Source organism: Panulirus ornatus, chromosome 20, assembly GCF_036320965.1.
Source record: "Panulirus ornatus isolate Po-2019 chromosome 20, ASM3632096v1, whole genome shotgun sequence".
Lineage (NCBI taxonomy): Eukaryota > Metazoa > Arthropoda > Malacostraca > Decapoda > Palinuridae > Panulirus > Panulirus ornatus.
In genome coordinates, this window is record NC_092243.1 from 54,326,298 (window position 1) to 54,351,727 (window position 25,430).

Here is a 25,430-nt window from a genome sequence, read left to right on the forward strand (position 1 = left end):
AGGAAATATTCTTTCATGCGTCGTCGATTCTCACCTTCTAACCAGTCATGCCAGGTGCTGTTAGGAATCTATGAGAACCGAAAGAGAAAAAAAATATGAAAGAAGCTTGTATTTGATGACCTGATCCTTGCCTTTGGTGACCTGACGTCTGCCTTTAGTGATTAGATTTCTTACCTGACTTTTCCGATTGAAACTTGCCTGACGAGATCATAGAGAGAGAAAGAGAGAGAGAGAGAGAGAGGGAGAGAGAGAGAGAGAGAGAGAGAGAGAGAGAGAGAGAGAGAGAGAGAGAGAGAGAGAGAGAGAGAGAATGCTATTTCGTGTGTGGTGGGATGGCGATGGGATTGGATGGGGGCAGCAAGTATGAGTGTGTACATATGTATGTATGTATATGTCTGTATATGTATGTATACGGTGAAATGTATATGTATGTATATGTGCGTGTGTGGGCGTTTATATATGTGCATGTGTATGTGGGTGGGTTGAGCCATTCTTCCTGTTTCTTTACGTTACCTCTCTAATGCGGGAGACGGCGGTTAAGTATATATATATATATATATATATATATATATATATATATATATATATATATATATATATATATATATATGTATATATGTATTTTTTTTTGCTCTGTATATATATATATATATATATATATATATATATATATATATATATATATATATATATATATATATATGTATATATATATATATGAGGTGAAAAAAGATCTTCAGAAATCTAGAGGTAACAAAGTGCGAAACCCCATCTTGACAGTCTTACATAGTTAAGCACATGTGATATGATTCAATTTTTCCAAACGTTCTGTAGAGAAGTTGGTTGGCTACTTGGTTATCGAATGCCAGGGGTCGTTACCCCGCAGTCGAAGACATGAGCACTTCTGTGGGTGTCTAATCCATAACCGCTCGCACTGTGTGCAGAGAAAATGAAACAAGAAGGTTCCAAGGGTATATAAAAACACGAAGATTCTTCTCCTCTTTTCTTTATGAAACTTTGATGTATTGACATTAGTCTATAAAAAGTTCTCTGGTGGTTAGTTATTATAATAAATAATTATATAATCTAGATGAGTTGTAGGAGAAAATGAAGAGCCTGAGAAACCATTTCACTGGGGCAAGCCCGACGCCCCTGGACCTCGCTGGTCAACCTATCGACCGTAGCTATAACCTCCTCCGTAGCCGCCTCCACCGCCGTAATAGCCTCCTCCGTAGCTGCCTCCACCACCGCCGTAATAGCCTCCTCCGTAGCCTCCTCCATGGCCGTAATAACCTCCTCCGTAGCCTCCTCCATGGCCGTGATAACCTCCTCCGTAGCCGCCACCACCTCCGTAGTAGACCGGTACAGGGATCACATGAACATGGGACGAGTAGCCACCGCCTCGGCCGCGTTTTTTATACTTGGTGGGGTCGGGAGAACTCATCACCGCCGACACCCCCAGCAGGAGGAGGAGGAGAAGTGACGTCTGTGAGGCGAAGACATACATACACCATTAACATGTGACCACAGCTGTACACGGTGATTTCATCAGCGCTCCGCAAATAGCATGTCAAAGAACATGACGTGCAGTTATCAATATCAGGTTGAGCAAGATTGAGGAATGATACATATCTGATGAATAATTGATCTTCATGATGCAGATATATCATAAACTTATTTCATATATCATAAACTTCGAGACATTAAGGTTGTACTTTGCTGTGAGAGCACTTAGGGGTAACAATAGACAAAGCATATACATGACAAGGATTATAATTAGATATGTGAGGTAATTTCCTCGTTACGTACTAACTTCTCTTTAGAAATGTTAGGTCACTGCCTCCCTATGTACCAAATTCACCTTAGTCTTAAGAGTTAGGTAGCTTCCTCACTATGTACAAACCACGTTAGAACTGTTAACTAACTTCCTCACTACATACAGGCTTCATGTTAGAAATGTTAGATAATTTCCCTACTACTTAACCACATTAGAACCGCTAGATAACTTCCTCACAACTTACAAACCACATTAGAACCGCTAGATAACTTCCTCACAACTTACAAACCACATTAGAACCGCTAGATAACTTCCTCACAACTTACAAACCACATTAGAACCGCTAGATAACTTCCTCTGTACTTACAAACCACATTAGAACCGCTAGATAACTTCCTCTGTACTTACAAACCACATTAGAACCGCTAGATAACTTCCTCTGTACTTACAAGCTTCATATTAGGATAGATGGCGAGTAGCGTCTGCTGGCGTTCCTCTGATGGACACGATTTATATAGTGTCAGCATGGGAGGGGTGGTGGACATCGGATGGCGAACTTTACTTTTCCCTCACTGGCAATTGGAATTACATTCTTTTAACCTCCCCTTGGAAAGGTCACTGCCTGAACCATCTCTTGAAGCCAGTGAAGGCCAAAAAGGAAATACCACACTTCCTGTCTCAAAATCCTTGACCTTCGCTTAAGCCATTATTTTCCACGAATTCTTGTCAGACAAGATATCTCTCAGCCGAGGTAATTAACCCACTTCCACATCTACCCTGGAATGATCTCCTGACCTTGACTGTGATCTATGATCTCATAATCAGAGTTCATGCATACGCTTCATCAGTGACATGTAAAGCTAATATCTAATATCGAATTACTGGGTGATCAGCTACGTGTCTATTTAGACTGATAGAAAATGAACGCTCCTACATCTTCTGTCACATTTTGACGTTAGACAGTCTGTATTTCAAGACACCTACTGTAAACTCATGCGTTTGTCTTTCTGTCTGTCTATCCGTATGTCTGTCTGTCTTTTTGTATCTGCATTGCATGGATGATGTATGTGTACACGTATTCTACCACTACCTCAAACATATATATGATTATTTGAATACGTTCATCAGTTCGTCGTACATAAACAAACATAATGGCACGTGCAACACCTCACAGATCGAAATGAATGCAAGCAACACTAATGAGACATCTACTGTCCTTCTCTGTGGCTTAGTCTGTTATGAATCTCAGTCAGAACTGCCAGGTAACTCAGTGGAGCAGTTTTTTTTTTTTTTTTAGCAATTTTGCTTTGACTGATAAAAGAAAAAACGTTCATATATCCGAGGATCAAGCAGCCAGAGTTCAGGGGAGGGGGGGAAAGTTCTGAAGCAGTCAGGCAGGACCTGCTGCTAAAGAGGTCAAGGTCTTGGAAGGAGAAATTGGTATAAACAAGACTTTTCTGCTGCGGAAGCATGAGCTTGCTGGAAGAAAGTGAGTTTTTTGGCAGGTAGTGGGGCAGGCGTCTGGTTCTCACCGCTCCACACCTCATGTAAAGATGACCAGCTGATATGCCGCCTTAAAAGCTGACGGTGAACGTAGGATTTTTGAATAGGTATTTAGTCTAATCTTGCTCATGGTCGCCTCCAGCTCTGACACTTCGTTGTTCTAACGTTCTTACGGAAATACTTACTATATATCCTTACTTACCTCACTAATCTGTGAATTTCTGATATCTTCCGCTCATATGGAAGTACTTGCTATATATTCTTACCTCACTAATCTGTGAATTTCTGATATCTTCCGCTCATATGGAAGTACTTGCTATATATTCTTACCTCACTAATCTGTGAATTTCTGATATCTTCCGCTCATATGGAAGTACTTGCTATATATTCTTACCTCACTAATCTGTGAATTTCTGATATCTTCCGCTCATATGGAAGTACTTGCTATATATTCTTACTTACCTCACTAATCTGTGAATTTCTGATATCTTCCGCTCATATGGAAGTACTTGCTATATATTCTTACCTCACTAATCTGTGAATTTCTGATATCTTCCGTTATCCCAAAGTGTCGGAGAACCTAGTCTTCTATCGCTGTTTGAATTCCCTTGCATTTCCTTTTGCACCTCTTGCGTTGAGGACGTATGACGTATGAAAGGAAATAATTTTTCTTTTCTTTATCGGTATCGTTCGATATGAATGGCCAGACGGGACAATGTCTGTGATGCTGTGCACACCGACGCTTCCTGCAGGATTGACCGCCGGTGTGGTAATGTGCATTGAAGGTCTGAATCCGTCAACGAATGCTTCAAGTTCCACATTACACGTTTACTGAAGAATGCGAGTCCTGTCCGAATGCAGAACCATATAGCTCAAATGCAGCTTCGCAATATCCAAGATGAGAGACAATGACCATTCTCCCATCATTGCTCTTATTCGTGTTAACTGTAGATGAATAGAATTTCTACTACTGTCAGTGTTCAGTGAGGTACGGAATGTTGTAGATGTGTCCAGAAAAGACTCGATAGTGTTAACAGATAATGACAGGGTTGGATTCTCTACTACAGTGATTCACAGTTGGTGCTGTAAAATGAGTGAAACTCTTGGCCGAGTTTTACTTACAATTATCAGACAAAATTCTCTAAATTGCGCTCAAAATTGATAGTCTAATTATCTGTATTTGGGTGTTTCCCGGGGGTAAACACAAGGTATGATAAGGTATGATATCTAGTAGTGGTTTTGGCGAAGGTGACTGTGATGCATTCACAGGCCGCAGGGGGTCGAGCCTGCATAGGTTCGAATCCTAGTCGTATCAATTGGTCCACAGTCAAGCCAGCTGTTCATCCTCCCTTCACGGGCTGGTCGATGAACTAGTTATCTTGCGTAGGGTAAGGTATATATGTATATACATCATGCTAATGAGATGGTCTTGATAAGGGCATTCAGTTACCCGTGCTACCTCAGCTTACATGAAAGAGTTATATTTCCACCAACTTCGAGTAATTCTCAAGGAACTCAATGAGTCTAGAGCTAATACCTTATCAGCAGCTGTGCTTTTTCATCACGAGCAGTGATGGAACGATTGTGAGACAAGTAATTACCTCAATCTGAATAGTAACAAAGAGGACCAGGTAATATCCAGCACAGCATGACGAACTTATTCTAGACGTACATTGAAGAGGGACGTGCAATTAACCTGAAAGCCGATAATTATATGTAATGTAACCTTATCAAGATCATTCCAGCATAGGTTCCTTTTTTCTCCTGTAGGAGGCATAATATCAACAGCTGTAAAGGTGTTTATCGAAAGAGAATAATCAAATCTTCATGGACAGGTACTCCCTTTTGACAGCATTGTCTCCAACTACGAGATAATACAGATAAGAAACTGCCGTCTCACAGGTCCACAGTGGAAAGCCTAATACAATTTTCCGCCGCCGACAACAGCTGTTGAGTCAAGCCTCATTGATGTTGTATATTCTCCTTATGTCCCTTGTTTCTCGACTGCCTTCACCTTGATGTTATAGGTATTCTCGTTGATCTACTCTGCCGTACATCCTCTTCCCTTTGACATGACATAGTCTCGATATTTTGCTGTGCTCTGGACCCTCTTAAGACCCCTTGATCCTGTCAGCTCATTTTTTGCTGTGCCCTAGATCCTCCTCACTTTGATATATATGATCATTATTTTGCTGTGCTCTAGAGACCCCCCCTTTCCCTTTGATATCATACAGTTTTTACTATCTTGCTGTACCCACCGTTATTTGATAGTCTCATTATTTTGCTGTTGTGTCTTAAACTACTCCCTCTCTGCCCCCTGATATTAGATATTATCATAATCCTGCAGCCGAGAGCCCTCTTTCCTTCGGTATTCATAGTTTCTTACTTTGCTGTGACCTACGCCTCCTTCGCCTTGGTATCATATATTCTCGTTTTTTATATTGCGTCTGCAACAAACCCTCCTGCTTCCCTTTCCGTTTTTCTTTTCTGTTTCATTGTTTTTATTATTCGATAATCTCTTGTTTTCTATGCCATAGCAATTGAACATATGATGTTCAGTCACTCCTCCTTGATTTTCATTTCATATTTCGTGTGATACAGTTTATTGTGTGTATGTTTGTGTATCATGTGTCAGTCACTCCTGTTTTCTTAACCTACTAAGTAGCCGTCTTGCTTGTCCAGATCTTGGTATATGCAACTGGCAGCCACATGACTAGATCTCATATGTCATGCATTATAGGGAAAACTGACGTGGATCAAGAAAACATAAAAAGCCACAAGCGAAAATGCATTTGAAAAAGAAATCATGGTGCACGATTATGGAAAAATTGATAAACTCGAAATCACATAGAAGATAACGAACGTTTGATTTCTATGTAATCTAGATAATTAGAGGACAAGCGAAAGGCACAAAGAAGATAGGAGAAACAGTCACACAGTGTAACGAATAACAATGATAATCATACTTGCATCATTAGATATACATGATTTCATTAGAACACAAGGGTAAATACATCACGGGGCATATACGTGAGACAACCAATGAAAAGAGGAAGGTAATTCTACTCACACAAATCAATATTGATACCAATACTAATACTTGTGCCAGTGTTGATCCTTATTAGTAAATTCGTTTACGATCAGTCATTTTCCTTTTGCTTCAAAGACTTGATTGCTTCTCGGTCGTCCAGTAGTTGGGCCAGACACACGTAGCTACACTAAAAACCATATAAAGCACAAGTGTTATCAGTTCGCGTCGCAGTACATTATTCTGGTGTGGTCAACCACACCTTCACCCAGTTCCAGATCACTACCTAAGCTCTCCTCACCTTCACCCAATACCAGTCTACTACACCACCGCTCCTCACCTTCACCCAATACCAGCCAACATATAACCTCTCCTCACTTTCACCCAATACCAGCCACTATATAACCTCTCCTCACCTTCACCCAGTACCAGGCAGCTGCATAAGCTCTCCTCACTTTCATCCGATACCAGTCTGCTGCATAAACTTTCAATCTTCGTCAAGAGTCCAGCCAGCAAAATCACTCACAAAGTGCATATCAAAAACTCCAGCAAACAAAATTATGCGAAGATTTACGCTTTGGACATAAAGATATGACAAAAAAAGGAAACTATTTCACGCATGAGAAGAGAAAGTCAAGAAATGACAAATGTTCCGGAATTAAATGACCATGAAGGAAAGAGTTTTATTGTTCTTTTGTTATTTCTTTTCTGGGGGGAAGCTGGGGGAGGGTGAGGGATAGTCATGTTTATGTAACCTGGAACTGATGTTACTAAAAAGTCAGTTAGCATATCCAGTCTCACTTGGAAGATCCCAACTAACGACACTTTAGAGTTTGTCACATTCCAGTCCCACCTGGAACATCCCAAACGATGGTTTCAGAGTCGGTCAAGATTCCAGTATCTGCCTGGAAAATCCTACTGATGCTACTCCAGAATCAATCAGCATTCCAGCCTCGCCTGTAACATCCCGAATGATGCTACTTCAGTCAGTCAGCATTCCAGTGTGTGCCTGGAAATTCCAACTGATGCTACTTCAGAATCAGTCAGCAATCCAGTATCACCTGGAACTTCCCAACTGATGCAACTTCAGAGTCATCCAGCATTCCATTCCTTCCTGGAACATCCAAGCTGATACTATTTCAGAGTCAGCCAGCATTCCAGTCCCGCCTGATGATCCGCTGGAAAGGCCTTTTGAATTTCAATATATTCTACGGAAGGTATTCGCAATTGGTCGTGAAAGGAAGGAGGAAAAGGGGTTGGGGAAGTGAGGGAAGATGGAAAAGAGGTGGTGGGAGACGAGACGAGTGACTATGGAACGGAAGTGGGTGACTGGGGGAGGGAGAGGAAGAAGGCGAGATATGTGACTTGGGGAAGGAGGGAGACGAGACGGGTGACTGGGGAATGGAAGGGGAAGGAGACGAGGCATGTGACTGGCAGAGTGGAGAGGACGGAGACGGGACGGGTGACTGTGGTAAGTAAGAGGATAGAGATGAGGAACATGACCTACCAAAAAACTCAATCCTTGGCTCACGCATCTGTGGATATTCATTTCAAATGAACGAGAGAGAACGAAAGGAAATGATCTCCATATTTTTTAACATTACGCCATTACAAACTGTTCCTCGTGTGATCGTTTATAAAATATACCATTATTAAGACGGTCAGTGGAGCCCTGATTAATTTCCTACTTTTTCGTTTTTTTTTTAGCTTATTTTGTCTTTCACACAAGGTGGCCTTGATTGGGGATTGTTGTTTGCTCGTACCATGTCGGTCACTATGAAAAAAAAAATATAGACATCTTAATGTCGAACATAACTTTCATTATCTACTTTGTGAAGTTTTTAGAAAACCCTCACACAGACGTGACGATAGGCCAAGGCCAGACTGAGCAACTCCTGACACAGCATGACTTGATTTGTCACATAGGCATCGTTCTTACCTTCTTGGTCTACTGCAGGCGACTGGTTCTCCCTGACGTACCTTGCCTCAAGTGTGTCATCGTTGGACTGTGACCAGCTTCTTCCACAGTAAGAGTTTACAATGACTCCATATCGATCACTGTAGAGACACTGGTGTGACTGGGTGATACGCATCTGCTGGCATACATTACGTACTCTCTCAGTAAATATCTTCCTAATATGTAAGCGAGTGCTGACTGATATGTCATTCTATATCGTGCATGATGAAATTTCTACATCCGTCTTCCCTAGTCATTTCAGTCACACATGCGGGCACGAAAACGGGACAATGAACTCGAATGAAATATTAGTTCGAGCTCAAATTCAGAAATCGTCTTCAATCACCAGAAATGTGGAAATGTGATGATTGCTCTTTGCAGAGGAACTCGGCGTGGAGGGAAGACAATCAGAGAAACGAAGCTTCCATCTGTTCGACCGAGAAAAGTGAGTACGAAAGAAAGGGCAGTTGCCTCTAGAAGTAAACCTATGGGTAAAAAAGAATGAACTGAAATAAGATAAAACAAGAAAGTGGAAGAGATAACATTAGAATGAGTTGAGTTGTCAGAGAACATCAATTTATGAAGGGATAAAGTTAAGACAGAGACTGCCAAACACTCCAGTGTTCTGCATTGTGAATGTGACTACAGGAAACATTCATTTGTGGTCTGTTGTACCAGTGTGACCAAAATGCATCTCTTACTGGTCACTGCGGCCAAGGAAAAGACCCTTCAGTGGTCCGTAGTGTCAGTGTTTTCAAAGAAAATGCTGACACAGGTGGTCTGCTATGACAATGTTGCTAAAGGCCACTTTCTGTCAGGAGTTTATACTGTGTGTGTTGCCAGAGAAAGCACCCACAGTGGGTCTAAATGTATCACACTGGCCCAAATATGGCAAAGAAATAGAAAAAGACCACTGCCTTATAGAGTCGCTGTGAACAAGGCATATACCCGCTGTGAATGTGGTGAAATGAATTAACCGCCAGTGGAAGAGAAGGAAAAGAATTTGACTTCATCCGGTAAACCTTCATGGAGGCCAAAGGTCATCGTGTCCTATCTTTACGACTGACGTTTGACCTCCTGGTCTGTGCCTGATGATAGTGATGCTAAATATGATGAGCAGGAAATATGCCTTTAATGTCAATAGTGCTTCCTTCTTCTTTCTTCTTCTTCTTCAGTTTGCTAACTCGTTTTGACTACATCGCTGACAATACACATATGTTGAAGACGGCCAGTACGTAAATGAGGAATACGTCTGATATATACACTTTCTAATCAGAGGGGTAATCCCAAAAGCTGTCTTAAGTTACGTCATTGTGGTCATTTTCTGGTGGAGAGTGAGGCATTAATGGGACAACACTTCATGTCACATATGAAGAGACAGCTGTGGATAGAAATAATGCGTGATAATCCCGTACGTACAACGTAAGACAGGTAAATATGGTCAGAATCTAATATCACTAACTGCACTGCTAGGGACAGCAAGCGTGTGTATCTTGCAGAGTCAAGAATATCGACCATAGCTTGGCTGATATTCACTGGCAGCTCATACTGAAAAAGGAGGATCTTCACAAACGCCAGGTTCTTCAGTGCTGAATGTGGCTTTGTTGTTGCTGCTCAGATTCACAAGGAATCCCTAAGATACGTTTCTGAAAATAACACCTTAAGAGGATTGAGTTGGAATGAGGTACCCAAGACAGTCTAACTGAAATCAATTTACTGTATCTTGTTTTGTTGAAAATCATGCTCAGATATGTGAAACTAATTACCCAAGGTGTCCTCCTAAGCCCTGATCAAAGAGAAAAATTGAAGTCTCGAAGGTAAAGGACACAACAAGGGTAACTGGAAACAGGAAACTGAGTTGTGACCTCTTGATGCAGACAAGTCACAGTTTGAGGAGGTGAGGAGAAATATTTTGTGGATTAGTTAACTGAGGTGATAAAGTGGAGGCAAGAAGAGTGGAGGAGTGACATAAAGATACTACCGCTTTAGATATCTGAGTCATCTGCTTGGGGAAAGAATGGTCTTTTAGGCAACTGGAGGAGAGACAGGAGTAGAGGTAGCGAGTGAATGTGTAGGGGGACTTGTGAGGAAGAGATGGACAGCGTAAAGTCGAAGCAAATTGCATCTTGAAAGCCTTAAAACTATCGCAGGAAAGTCTGGGAACATAGACCCAAGACCAGCTATGGCTGGAGCGTCCAGCAACCAGAGGAGAGACGGGAAGGGACACAGCTGGAAACACTCGAGGCATAAGGCCTTAAGGGGAAACATGGAGGAGGAGCAGAGAGACACGAACGTCTACTTGGGGGAACATTAGGTTATGACTTAAAGAGGAGACTGTCATCTGAGACAGTCTGACACGCCAGACGTAAGACATCTGAAGGAGAAACGGGAGACAAGTAATGAGATACAAAGTAGTTACCGGAAAATGGAGGGGTATGGGGGGGGGTGGGCGGAGGAAAAAAGGAAAATAGCAGGTGACTAAATGTCAGATACGTAATATCTTCCCTTTTTCATGAGGAAACATACGTTAATAATCGGCACATTAGAAAATAGCGTCAAAAATAATGGCGATTCCTCAAGCGAAATATATTGGAAAAGAATAATGTGAAGACTCTGAAATGAAATTATTTTCTTTAAGAGGAAAGAGTCTGAGAAATTCACAGCGGTGGTGGCCGTTCCTCAAGCCGAGGAGGTGAGAGAGCCCGACTAATGGTGGCCATCCCGTAACCAGTGGTACAATATTTCACCACGTTGCGCTGCCTGACGTACGATGATTAACTACTTACTATTGTCACAGTGGGAGGCTTAAGGCATAACAAACTCGAGGTACATTTAGTTGCTTCATGGATTTCATAGTCACAATATAGTCGCATTTCCGGAGAGTCAAGAAAACTTTAACCTTGAATTTGTATTTCGAGTTATCTCAAAAAAAAGACAATATAAAAGCCAGAATTGATGAATTGTTTAACTTCTGGTAATACTCTAATGATGGTGTTCTCGTCAACCCAAGGCCAGGTCTCGTAACCTAAGAGACTCGTGAACGTATACACAAACGCACACGAGAAACAGGATCGAAAGGTTCAGCCGAATTCAACTTTAGGTTGAAGATTCATGAATTATTGTTGCAGAGAGAGAGAGAGAGAGAGAGAGAGAGAGAGAGAGAGAGAGAGAGAGAGAGAGAGAGAGAATACAGTACAAAGGAATACAAAGGAATTCAAACAGCAACAGCCCAATGAGTCCTTTTGAAATTGTTTGTTACAGTGGAACATATCAAAGAAAAACACAGATTAGTGTGATGAAAGTTAGGAGGCAAATAAATAATTCGTAGAATATAACTTGTAAGTTGTTAAAGCGTTTAAAAAAAAAAAACGCTTATAAGTCGTGGACATAGAACGAAGTATTTATCAAGCTTGTTCTTAATCGTATCCATAGCACTGCTTTCAACCACTCTAATTGACATATTCCACATATTACCAAAACTTCAGATGCTCAAGTTCATTTATAGATTTATCTCCCAGTTTTGCATCATCGGAGAATTCTAATATCTTGCAATGCAGCCCATTATCATTATCATTGATTTGTATCAGAAAGAGAACCGGTCCCAAGACTGATCTTGTGGCACTCCACCTGTTCACGTCTAACCATTTCGAAACTTGACCATTAATCACAACTGTTTGTGTCAGGCCATTTTCCTATTCACCGACGTTCAATCCCATTAATGCCATGGGACTTGATTTTTGCTTGTTATCTTTGATGCAGAACCTTATCAAATGCTTTATGGAAATCTGGATACATGACATCACTAATTCACTTTCGTCATACATAGTGATTATATCATGAAATAAACCAAGCAGAATTGTCAAGCATAAGCGAATTCGTGAAAAACTACGCTGAGAATTGTTTATTAAAAGGTGGTTCTCTAAATACTTTACAGTTTTACCTTGAACGATGCTTTTCATGAGTTTTCCTACTGCAGACGTTAACCTTATTGGGCGATAAAGCAGGAAATGAGGAACATGTATAAAAAAAGATATATGAATATGTGTTAGCATGTACTGAATCAGATGAAAAAGATGGAGATAATTAAAAGCGCCATAGATCTAAACCCGGTAGCACCATGTAGTAGGCCAGCCTGCTTCCCGTTCGACAACAAGGTGAACAAAACCTGAAGATCTCTGTCCAGCTAATGGACCATGTGAACCCCTTGCCACGTCACGTGTTTCAGTACATGCTAAGAGATGTGAAGTTCCCTGTGGCGCTTAGGGATTGATTTGGAACTTCTCCAACTCATGTGGGTGAGGGGCATTCCCTCACCTTCTCAGGTCACGTGATGTGTCGGGGATTATTGTTTTCTTTGGCATCAAATGGCCTCTAAGGCCGACTGCTGAAGAACTGAAGTGTGTGTTCACATCTGAGATGAATGAGTACCATAAACCTGTTATAGCTGTAAACCTTGAGAGTCGGCCTTTCATAGCGTTTAGAGCAAGGTGCCATTAGATCCTTCAAGGCCAACATACGGCGTCATATGACCTTATACAGATTCTGAAGTACCTACACATCAGATCTAGGGTCTCCAGGTAATGCAAGAGTCTGTTGAAAATCTGAGCCTCAAGAGGTGACATTTCCTGGCCATTAAGGTCGGTTTCTGGTGGTCATTCAGACCTACTTTTGATCCTGAAATACCGTCATTTCAATCTGAGCTGCTAAATCGTCTATTTGAAATGGATACAGTGAACTAAGTTTAATCTATTCGGTTCGGATATCCTTTGGTGGTGTCAGAATGGACCCCAAGGCCAATGTGCAGTAACTTGAACACTTGCCCAAATTCTCTGACCTCGAAGTGTAACATGAAGTTGTGATAAGTCGAAACTTTGAAAAGAGGCCTCTGTTGGCCCTTGAGGTAAGGTTCAGGTACCCTTTTATCTTGTGGTGTCTGTACCTTCATTATGATTTGCTGCTGCCACTTCGCCTATCGCGTCCTTTGAAATGAGTGTCGTGACCCAAGTGTAATCTATAAAGCTAGGGTGGCATCTAGTGGCCTTTGATGGCTTCAAAATGCCTTTATGGTTAACGTATAGTAGCTTAACAATTTGCCTGGATTCTGATGTAACCACATTCACAAAATAGAGTCTCCAAGCGATGCTTCTGAATCTTCAAGAAAATGGTCTTTGTTGTCCTTTGCGGCCATGTTCTGGTATCCTTAGATCCGGATTTTGATCCTGAAGTGCCTTCAATGCAACCTGAGGCTGCTGTGTTGCCTGTTTCCAATGAGTGCAAAGAACTAAGACCAATTAGTGAGGCTTGGATGGCCTTTGGTGTCCTCAAGTTCAGGATCCTAAGGGCACAAGACTTGCACACTCGCAGGTTATTCGACTCTTCGTTGAGCGACGTATAGCGTTACCTACGGCCTACTTGCTCCACCAGCCGCCGGCCCCGTATCCCTTATGGTCCACTGCCTCCGTATCGCTGTAGCCTGTCGTATGAAACCCTCTTGGTGACGAGTCGCTTTTTCTCTGCACGTGTGTGCCGCTTTCAAGGCCTCATTATTACCTCGGTAAATGGACATAGTTATCTCTGCGAACGATAAACGCAGTCGATGTCTCGTAACGCCGTGTATTTAGCTTTATATTCACTCATCCATCCGGCCATACCCTGTCCTGTATCGCCATCTGTTGCTAGGAGTAACGTATACAACGCTATCCTCGTCGACACTTCAGCCATTTTCATCGTTTCCACAACATCACCTATAGTCATTCCTGAGCAGTGACCCTTGTTTATCCCCATCTGTAAGTATTTATCCTTATCTAAGGCCTTTCCTGAATCTGAGACTCGTATCTCTCTAATATTCCGTTGCGTTGCTTTCAGTATTCTGAGTCACTGCGCTTTTCCATTGCCTTACTGAGCTTCGTCTTGGGCTTGGCTCATAAGAGCCTGAAGGTTTATCCCCTGGACTCGAGAAGGAGTCCAGTAACCAAGTTGAAGGACAGGAGGGTTTCCGACCCCCGTACTGCCTCTCATATTAGCTGCCTCTCACGTCGCAAAGACTATACGTAGACAGTATTCTTATCACTACCCCACAGATATATATATATATATATATATATATATATATATATATATATATATATATATATATATATATATATATATATATATCAAACTATTCGCCATTTCCCGCGTTAGCGAGGTAGCGTTAAGAACAGAGGACTGGGCCTTTTTTGGAATATCCTCACCTGGCCCCCTCAGTTCCCTCTTTTGGAAAATTAAAAAAAAAAAAAAAAAGGAGAGGGGAGGATTTCCAGCCCCCCACTCCCTCCCCTTTTAGTCGCCTTCTACGACACGCAGGGAATACGTGGGAAGTATTCTTAATCCCCTATCCCCAGGGATAAAATATATATATATATATATATATATATATATATATATATATATATATATATATATATATATATATATATATATATATATCAAACTATTCGCCATTTCCCGCGTTAGCGAGGTAGCGTTAAGAACAGAGGACTGGGGCCTTTGAGGGAACATCCTCACCTGGCCCCCTTCTCTGTTCCTTCTTTTGGAAAATTAAAAAAAACGAGAGGGGGGGATTTCCAGCTCCCCGCTCCCTCCCCTTTTAGTCGCCTTCTACGACACGCAGGGAATACGTGGGAAGTATTCTTTCTCCCCTATCCCCAGGGATAATATATATATATATATATATATATATATATATATATATATATATATATATATATATATATATATATATATATATATATATATATATGAAATTTGTGTGTGTATGTCTGTGTGTGTGTGTGTGTGTGTGTAAACATTACCAAACTATAAATGGACTTTACACCGGTATGGGTTTAGAGTGGAACGCTATAAACTCACCTGACGGGACTATCCAGTACGTGATATTGTTTTGCCCTGGGCCTCACAATTCCATTAATAAAAATGTAACGCTCTCTAGCGTTTGTTATTATTACATTTGCTTGCCCAATTAAGTCAATAGTTTTCAATTATACACGATATGCATATCAAAAGGGATGGGCCACGACGATGTATTGTGGTGCTACACACGAACCTTTGATCCACTTGCAATCAAACTATCCAGCCAAAAGATGTTTCAGCAATGATAGCCACAAACACAGAGGGAAAGCATAAGTACCGGACATGTTGAGGCATTATCATTCTCATCTCATTAAATGGAAAGAACTATGCTTGACGTCACTGTGAAAGAATAAAGCTAGTTTGAAGCGAGCGGAACACATTTTTCTGCATATCATTACATTTTTAATTGTTTCTCATCGGTTGATCTGTGGTTATGTGTATCTTTTCTACTGAGCCTTTGACAGAGAGAGAGATTGTAAGCATGACGAAAGGTTTAGAAACTGTTATTGAGGTATAAGATGTTTCATTTGTCAGCCTATGTTATCAAGTTTTGACACGTATAGCAACTGTCTTTGTACATCTGTCTGGTGAGGTAAGAAAGGACATATTAAGCGACATTATCGTTTTATCCTAGCGAGGCTGGGGAAGGCTGCTTGACCTGGCCAGAGGAAAAGTCAGTACCAGCAGCGACTGTGGGACTGAAGGCTATTCCAAGAGGTAGTGATCTCAGTAATGTAAGATAGACGCTCTATAGATCATAAGATTAGATTCTGTATATTGGTATCTCAGACTAGTCAATACCAGAATCGTACCAATACACGCAGTCTAAGGCAGGGATGTAGCTATGCCACTAACCGCCATGAATAATGCTTGATGCGAACAATCTAAATGTCCCACAGTTTCGAAGACAGCACATATCACTCCTATGCCCAAATCCACCAACTCAGAGTCTCTTGGTAGCTTACGACCTGTTGCAATCACTCGATTTTACAGTCTGATATGTGGAACTTTTGCGTCTGACTGGGCCTATGCTAATATTGCTGATTCAATGGAGCCTCAGCAATTTGCTGTAACTTGGAGAAACGTAAGAACCTCGTTGACACTCACTTTCGTAGAACTTCACTAAGGCTTTCGACTTGGTAAACCATGACGTCATCATAGAAAGTCGTCCACCAACCTGGGACTACGTGAATGTCTCGTCTCGTGGCTGGCGGATCTCCTGACCGGGCGACGCCAAACCATCTACTTAAGAGGAGCCACCAAGGGAGGCACCAAGATGGGGCCAATTTGCTTCCTCATCTTAATCATTGACACCGTGAGGGACGCAAACCATCGCAAGAAGCACACAAGCAACTCCACCTTTAGCACTACTGTCAAAAACAACCCTCCGGACTTCATTGCCCTTCAGCACATCATCAACAACCTTTCGTAGTGGACAGCCAACAACGTCACCATCAACCACACCAAGACTGTGTGATGACGCACATCAGCCTGGGTGCAGACAACATCACACTAGGCCCTGACATCTTCGAGGTAGTCAGAAGTTTCATACTTCTTGGTTTCACTATATATGACGATTTAGATTGGAGGATCCATGTCAGCGATAGCATTAAGTCCTCCTTATACCGTCTGTACCTTCTCCTCCGACTGAAATCACCAGGCGTCCCACCACTTGATCTCGGGAATGTCTATACATTTAATTCTACCTAAGCTCACCTACGCTTCTCAGCCTGGTCCCTCTAGCTAACAGATGCAAAGCTGGAAAGAGTAAAGAGAATAGCATGCAGAGTCATCTTGGTCCCTTCTTACACCACTTACCAAGAGGTCCTTATCTTGCTGAACCTATCCATCCTCTCCGACCAACACCGGCGGCTCACTCGGCAGTTTAGCAATAAGCTGCTGACGCCCCTCTAACACCGACCACCGTCTGTCACCACAATCGACTTGTTCCAGTCAGAGACAGAAACAGACATACCAACAGTCCTACAAATACTATTGTGGACGTCATAAACGATCCATGAACAAGTGTATAACTATGCAAGTGGAAGAAGTGTTCTTGTTGTAGAAAGTACCCAAGGCCTTAATACCAAGACAATGAGATACTTCACAAAGCTTAGGAGCTGCCCTCGTCATCCTGGGACGGATATACAAGGTCTCCATGACGTTTTCTAGCATTCAGCTGCCAAGAACTTAAGAGAAATTACTAGTCTAGGTTATTCTCTCTCTCTCTCTCTCTCTCTCTCTCTCTCTCTCTCTCTCTCTCTCTCTCTCTCTTAGAATGTTGTCGACAATAAGCATTTCTGGGAATATCCTGTGGATATTTACCACGTGGAACCCACCTGTTCAACTATTAGTCTTTTATAGTATATGTGATATTCCCAGTTACCCATGGCTGTGAATAGCTGGGTACTGTGTCCTTCGTAGAACACTCTTGTGTAGGTCGGAAGGTGAACATAGTCGTGTTATTGTGTGTCCTCCTCATCCTACATGTTAAAAACCTCGAAAAAACCACGTCACATGATACTGTGTACAAACGATCCAGACGCAAAGCCATAACCATCTCCACTTCAGACATCAAAAAGGGATTTGTGGAATGGAAAACTTTAAGAATATTGAAAACTATTCTTAAAATGTCGACTACCGACAAACCCCAGAAGCAATATTGAAAGTTTTCAGGCAGCATGTAATGTAAGGAACTCGTACAAATAGCAAGGTATGTCGGTGCTGCAAGTCTGTCGCTTTAGCGTGACTTATTATTTCTTTGGGAATCAAAAATTCATTGCAGAGGAAAGGCAGCCATTCACCCAAGCTTGTATCAATAATACACTCGTACATAATTCCACAAACCCACATTCTCATATACGCTCACTGATTACGACACTCAGGGAATACGTGGGAAGTATTCTTTCTCCCCTATCTCCAGTAATATATATATATATATATATATATATATATATATATATATATATATATATATATGTATATGTATATATATATATATATATATATATATATATATATATATATATATATGTATATATATATATATATATATATATATATATATATATATATATATATATATATATATAGTGTGTGTGTGTGTGTGTGTGTGTGTGTGAGTTAAAAAACGATAAGAATTCACCATTGAACTATGCTCAGTGCATGCCTGGGAAGTACATTGTTCTGTGTCTGGTGCACTGGAGTTTAAGACTGGGTAAGGAGAACACTTGTTCATTGCTTGTCGAGTCATTACAGTGTGTTTATGTCTTGCCAGCGTTGTGTTCGCGAGGAAGAGGGAGATCTGTAATCCCAAAGGCTGTTGAAGCTGGAAGTTGAGATAATCTTTTAAGTTATACTTTGAGTTTGGTGGTTGACCACGAAGTGTTATGAGTGGCTGGGTTTTAGTACTGTTGCAGAGGAGTGAGTGCCAATCATTATGAAGTGAGATTGCATTGGAAGTATTTCTGGTTTGTTGTGAAGGTGTTGAATGCTTGTAGTTGCTCGGAAGCCGATGATTGTTCTGAGTGCTCTGTTTTAGGTGGTTTGCAGGTTTGCTATAATAGTTTTTAACAAGGGAGAAGGCGAGGCAAGTAAAGAGTAGTTGAGGTTGAAGTGGTTGAAATATTTCTTATAAAAGATACGACGAAGGAATTCACTTTCGTGCCCAAAACTGGTGACGGTGAGTGTTCTGGAGGCGTTTAGCTCGTTCATGGCCTCTGTGATAATGTTCGTGGTTTGGTAAGCGAGGGTCATGTGTGTATGTTTAAGATTTAGCGAGTCTTGGTTCCTTTTGAGAGGGAGTGGTTGGGCATTCAGAGCTAAAGGGTGATGCAGGATGAATTCATGTCAGTTAGGGATGTAGACATTCTGATTTCAGTTAGCCAGAGTTCTAATTGCATGTTGTGGTGTCGCCTTCTTACTGTTGCTTGAGTAGCGCCACGGTGGTGGATTGCGCCTGTGAAGCACACCTGGATGTAAGACAACTTTCACACTGTGGCCTGCAGGAGATGCTGGGCGGTCATGTAGGAAGAGACTGAGGAGGGTTAGAGAAAGCACTGCACCTTTGGGAACCCTACCGCGGAACCTGAACAATTTACAAAGGTTCGCTGACCAATGTTCATCATTGTCATGGAGTGTGGCGTCATGCGTCTTTTGTGCGAGCATGTCAGGGTAGTTTTTCCAAAGGCTTCGCTGATATTCATTGCCACTATTACTGTGCGGGAGGAGGACTGTGCGTGGTTAAAGCCATCTAGGATGTGTTATGTGAGGTCCGCGTGCAGCAGTGTGGCGTGTTTGGGAGAGAGGGGATCAATTTTTCTCGGAATATAGATATTGATAACGATTGTGCTATAAGGCAATAAAGGAGGGCGGAGAGTTGAGTGGCATTGGAGAGTTTCAGGCTGGAGTACAGTGTTGGTAAGTCTTCTGGTGTTCAGTACTTTGTTTTGTAGCGAGGTTGAAGATACTTGTGAGGACTCGTACCGTAAATGGACCTTGGCATATTATGTGAAAGTTTGATTTTGTCAGAGTCTGTTGTAGGAGATTTCTTTTATCCTTTCATTGCGTTTCCAAAGTCAGTGGGAGTGAAGAGTCAGTGGGAGTGAAGAGTGAGTGAGTATCGTTTTGGGTTCGATATATTGTAGATCTTTCATGACTGTGTCCTGTTCAGCTGTGTGGATAGCTTCTGCCTGATTTCTGCGTAATGTTTCATGAGTATGTTTGATGCCTTGGGTTAGAAATGCTTCACTTGTTGAGGATGGGATCGTGCTGGAGGCGTGGATTTTCTTTATCGTTCATTAGAGTTAGTTCCTGACTTCAAATAGCGCCACATTTAGGTTAGTGATAACTTTGTATATATATATATATATATATATATATATATATATATATATATATATATATATATATATATATATATATAATATGCGCGAGGTAGCGCTAAGAAAAGACAACAAAGGCCTCATTCGTTCACACTCAGTCTCTAACTGTCATGTGTAATGCACCGAAACCACAGCTCCCTTTTCACATCCAGGCCACACAAAACTTTCCATGGTTTACCCCAGACGCTTCACATGCCCTGGTTCAATCCATTGACAGCACGTCGACCCCGGTATACCATATCGTTCTAACTCACTCTATTCCTTGCACACCTTTCACCCTCCTATATGTTCAGGCCCCGATCGCTCAAAATCTTTTTCACTCCACCTTTCCACCTCCAGTTTGGTCTCCCACTTTTACTTGTTCCCTCCACCTCTGACACATTTATCCTCTTTGTCAATCTTTCCTCACTCATTTTCTCCATATGACCAAACCATTTCAATGCACCCTCTTCTGCTCTCTCAACCACACTCCTTTTATTACCACATATCTCTCTTACCCTTTCATTACTGACCGACCAAACCACCTCACACCACATACTGTCCTCATACATTTCATTTCCAACACATCCACCCTCCTCAGCACAACCCTATCTATAGCCCATGCCTCGCAACCATATGACATTATTGGAATCACTATTCCTTCAAACATACCCATTTTTGCTTTTCGAAATCACGTTCTCGCCTTCCACACATTCTTCAACGCTCCCAGAACCTTCGCTCCCTCCCCCACCTTGTGACTCATTTCCACTTGAATGTTCCATCCGCTGCTAAATCAATATATATATATATATATATATATATATATATATATATATATATATATATATCTTGGAAGGCATACATAAAGCTTCTTTCACCTCTTAAGTAATATTGTTCGTATAAACAAATATTTTAATTCATGGTAATATATCAATTATGTTTAATAAGAAAAATATCAACACTATTGCTATCCATTATTGAGTTGTTGTATGTGATAACCTTAACACTGCTCCAGTCAGTTTGGTGATCAGAATCTCTAAATTGAACAGATATTGCATTAGAGTCTTGACCATACCAAACATTATCTTCATCCTGCTTAACCTTAAGAACCGTACCAGTTTGACCAAAGCAAAATTCATCACATTCTTTGCAGAAAAATTGTACACACAATCGTTTTGATCAATTTCTTTCTAATAAGACTTTCCCTGACAGCATTGTTATTGCCGAAGATTACGTTTGTATTAAAAGTGTTTAGATAAACAGAAACATCAAACAAGTTTCCAAAATTGGGTCATACCAGCAGGTTTTTGTTCACAAACTGGTTTTTGAGGTCGACAACTTTCTAGCAAGATTGCAAGCTGAATCAAGGAAATGTTTGGAATACAGTTATTCATGAACAGCGTCATAGATATGACAGATTTCATCATCATATGCGAAATGATGAAAGCAACGAGAAGATATATGTAAAGACATCTGTAGATTTACGATATATATGCAAAATTCTATGTGATTGCCATCTCTATGAACATTATGGTCTAAGATGACCAATGTATTGTCTGTCACAATTTTCAAGTGTGAACTTTATTGAATCTACCAAAGAATTCAAATCGTTGAGAGCCAAATCTTCATTTTTATCAATAGGCCACAAATAAAGAATATTGTCAACATACTTGTACCATCTGATATTACGAGGCAAGAAGTCAGAAAGTGTCTTGCTTTCAAAAAGTTCAATTAAAGGATTACGTACCAATTACTACCAACCTGCCGTGTGTAGAAATTATCATTGAACTGTAACCTATAATCTTTAACACATTGTTTAATCAATTTCGAATAAGTATCTGTAGGCAATTCTAAAGTATGTTTGTCTACTTCTTGCGAGGAAAAAAAAGAATCCAGCAAATCATCAAAAAAGACTTGGGTGAATAATGACACAGTAAAGCTGATAAGCTTAGAATCATAATCATAAGCTGAACACAACTGAGCTTGCTCACTGGATCATAATCATAAGCTGAACACTACTGAGCTTGCTCACTGGATCATAATCATAAGCTGAACACAACTGAGCTTGCCCACTGGATCATAATCATAAGCTGAACACTACTGAGCTTGCCCACTGGATCATAATCATAAGCTGAACACTACTGAGCTTGCTCACTGGATCATAATCATAAGCTGAACACTACTGAGCTTGCCCACTGGATCATAATCATAAGCTGAACACTACTGAGCTTGCCCACTGGATCATAATCATAAGCTGAACACAACTGAGCTTGCCCACTGGATCATAATCATAAGCTGAACACTACTGAGCTTGCTCACTGGATCATAATCATAAGCTGAACACTACTGAGCTTGCCCACTGGATCATAATCATAAGCTGAACACTACTGAGCTTGCTCACTGGATCAGTGTTGTTCTTTATATGCGATGATGATGTGGCAGTTAATAGCCTGAGAATACCGACAAGCCTTTCTGACAATCGACACGTTACAGATCTCACTAAAGAGTCAATAGATCTTACAGGGTTTCCTGGTTTATAAGACTTAATGAAACCCAACATGTAAGACAAGGAAGGAATTAAAGAAGAACATTCCGTGAGTAATTCATCATTGTCTTTATGCAACTCTCTTATTTTCTGATTGAATTCGTTTTTGACTGTTTCTACGGAATTACTTGTAAGAGGAACCTATGTACTTCCATCCTCTGTTAAACGATACGTCTTTTAACTACATAACCATCCCTATTCCAAATCGTTGCAGCGTTCGACTTGTTACCTTTTGGCAATACGGTATCCCCTTTCTCAAATCAGAGAATGTGCTTTTAAAACGAGCTAGACAACTGCTCAGAACTGTCATGTGTGCAATGTCTCTGGCGAAGAGTGTGCTGAGTATTAAGGTTAAACAACATAAAAGTAGTGTTAAGTATGGTTAAGAATCTGACACAGTGTAAGTTCACTTACGAGATTTTAGTCATCAAATTGACTGGAGCAGTGTTAAGGTTTTCATACACACAATCTCAGAAATGGATAGAAATATACGTGAATCGTAGCAAACATAGTGGAGGCATAGATATGAATAATAATGTTGGTTCATATAAATCAAATAACTATCAAAGTGAAAAAAAAAAATATTGTAAATTTGAATCCCGGAACTTAGGTTAACATGATTCTGTAACTTGAGAGAGGCGAGGCCGGAGAGGGTGACCTGAGCCCTAATCCCCTCAGCTGCTTCATTCATTAGCCAGCCCCGCCCAGTAGCGGCTGGTATATTCTATTCTGGTTCTCGCTATCTGTACCCGGCTTTGAGAATGTGACTATACGAAAGCTCTTGATATATATATATATATATATATATATATATATATATATATATATATATATATATATAGACGAACAAAGTGCATAGTAACGCGCACCATAGTACATACAAGCCTCCAACAGCCAGGATCGAATCCGGGACCCCTGCACAGGGGTCTTGGGTTCGATCCTGGCTGTTGGAAGGTTTGTATGTTATATATATATATATATATATATATATATATATATATATATATATATATATATATATATATATATATATATATATATAGACCTTCTTTTCTGTTCACTGTGCCAACTTTCGTGGTCTCTCTAGTAACCTCTCCTCAGTTGAACACCATCTGTCTCGTACCACTTCCTAATCTCACTTTTCTCTGAAACCCTGCTCTAACTAGCCCCTTTTTCATATCCAGCTATCATCTCCACTCACGATTCCGGGTCATAGGTAGTGTATGAGCGTATTCCATCGTCACGCCTGTTGCGCGCCTCGAGAACCATGAGTCCCCAAGCTTTGATGTTATGTGGCTCAGGGTCTGTCTCTCAACTACCAACTTTTCCTCCGTTTCGCCTATCGCTCTCCCGATTCTACAAACTTTACATCTTTAGTCGACTATCTAAACTACTGCCATGAGACTGTGGCATCCTCTCATCCGCAAACCGAGATCCTCTACCTTGGGGAATTCAACGTTCACCAGAGGGAATGGTTGAATTCCTCCCATACGGATGATGGGGATCGAAACCCTCACGTTCAATATTTTCAATGAAGTAGAGCAATTTATCTCCCACCCTACCCATACTCCTGACCGTTGTGTCCACTCTCCAAATGTTCTTGATCTGTTTTTCACCTCTAATCTATTCCACTGTAACTGCACAATCTCGCCCCCAGTTGGCTCATCTGATTACACTCTCATTAGAGTATCTATTCTAAAGGAACCTTATCCTCCAGTAGCCCCATGTAAGCGTAAATACTGGCACCTCTACAAGCCTGACTGGAATAACTGAAGAAAATTCTGACTCGAGTAAATTACCCTCTCTTATATGGCGATGCTTCTATCTCCGCTAAACGCATAGCAGGGGTTATTGTCGCGGGAATAACATCTATCCGATTCTTTCAGTCCATAGTTCAACCACTTCTTTTCTTAGCCCATTTATGCAAAAGGATCAGACATATCGGGCTTGGGAGAACTCTCCTTCCCTCGACCCTGCCCGTAGTCGTCGCAAACACATTCATCCGTGAGGCGAAGCGATCTATTCAAAGGAAGTGGGATAACCTCCCCTCGTCATCCACTGATAGGTCTTTCTGGTACTTAGCTAATGGCATCGCTAACAACTTCAGTCGTTTTTCTGTTCTGCCCGAGCTATGGCTGTCTTTCCCGTAGACAAAGCAACTCTGGTTCCCGTTTCTCCTCTAACTCCACCTTGGATGACTCTAACATTGCTTCACCCCCTGATGCTCCTCTTACTAATCCTATGCTTCTTCATGTAATCTCTTTTTGGACTGTCTGAACTTTTTTTTTTCTCCATAAGAGGCTTCTTCCTCATATACCCTCATCTTGCTCCTAGGAGGCTCCTTCCTCATGTGTCTTCATCTTGATCCTGAGAGCCTTCTTCCTCATGTCCCTTTATCTTGTTCATGAGAGGCTCGTTCCTCACGTGTCTTCTTCTTGTTCATGAGAGGCTCCTTCCTCATGTGTCATCATCTTGTTCATGAGAGGTTCCTTCCTCATGTGCCTTTATCCTCTTCATGAGAGGTTCCTCTTACTGAACCTTCGTCTTCTCCATTTCTTGCTCCCACCTTCTAAAACTGGCGGTGATGACGAAGTGGCGTCATCTTCCTGCTCCTTCTCATGGTGTAGTCATTGTTGCATGTGTTCTCAGGTTACATCCTTCTCCCCTCCTGCATCCCCTTCAGGACGTCGTCCTGGAGGTCAAACGAGCTTCACGCGCCTCTCGAAATTCGTAGCTCAGCGCCTCGTTACAGGGAGCCCACGATCTCACCTGCCACCATCAGTCGACTCGGGTGAAAACTGAGGTCTTTGATGTTGTATTCCTTGATGTCTGGCTGGAGTTTTAGCCCAACTTGTACCTAATTTATC

The 25,430-nt window shown here is 41.3% G+C and overlaps 1 long non-coding RNA gene across 1 annotated transcript; it reads right to left on the reverse strand.

Annotated features, from left to right (window-relative positions):
- Nucleotides 1-990: 990 nt before the first annotated feature.
- LOC139755808 (uncharacterized) lies at nucleotides 991-2,288 on the reverse strand. Its single transcript, XR_011714166.1, has 2 exons — nucleotides 2,227-2,288; nucleotides 991-1,486 (listed from the first exon to the last, which is right to left on the reverse strand). It is a non-coding gene; the product is annotated as an uncharacterized lncRNA (long non-coding RNA).
- Between the last annotated feature and the right edge of the window lie 23,142 nt (nucleotides 2,289-25,430).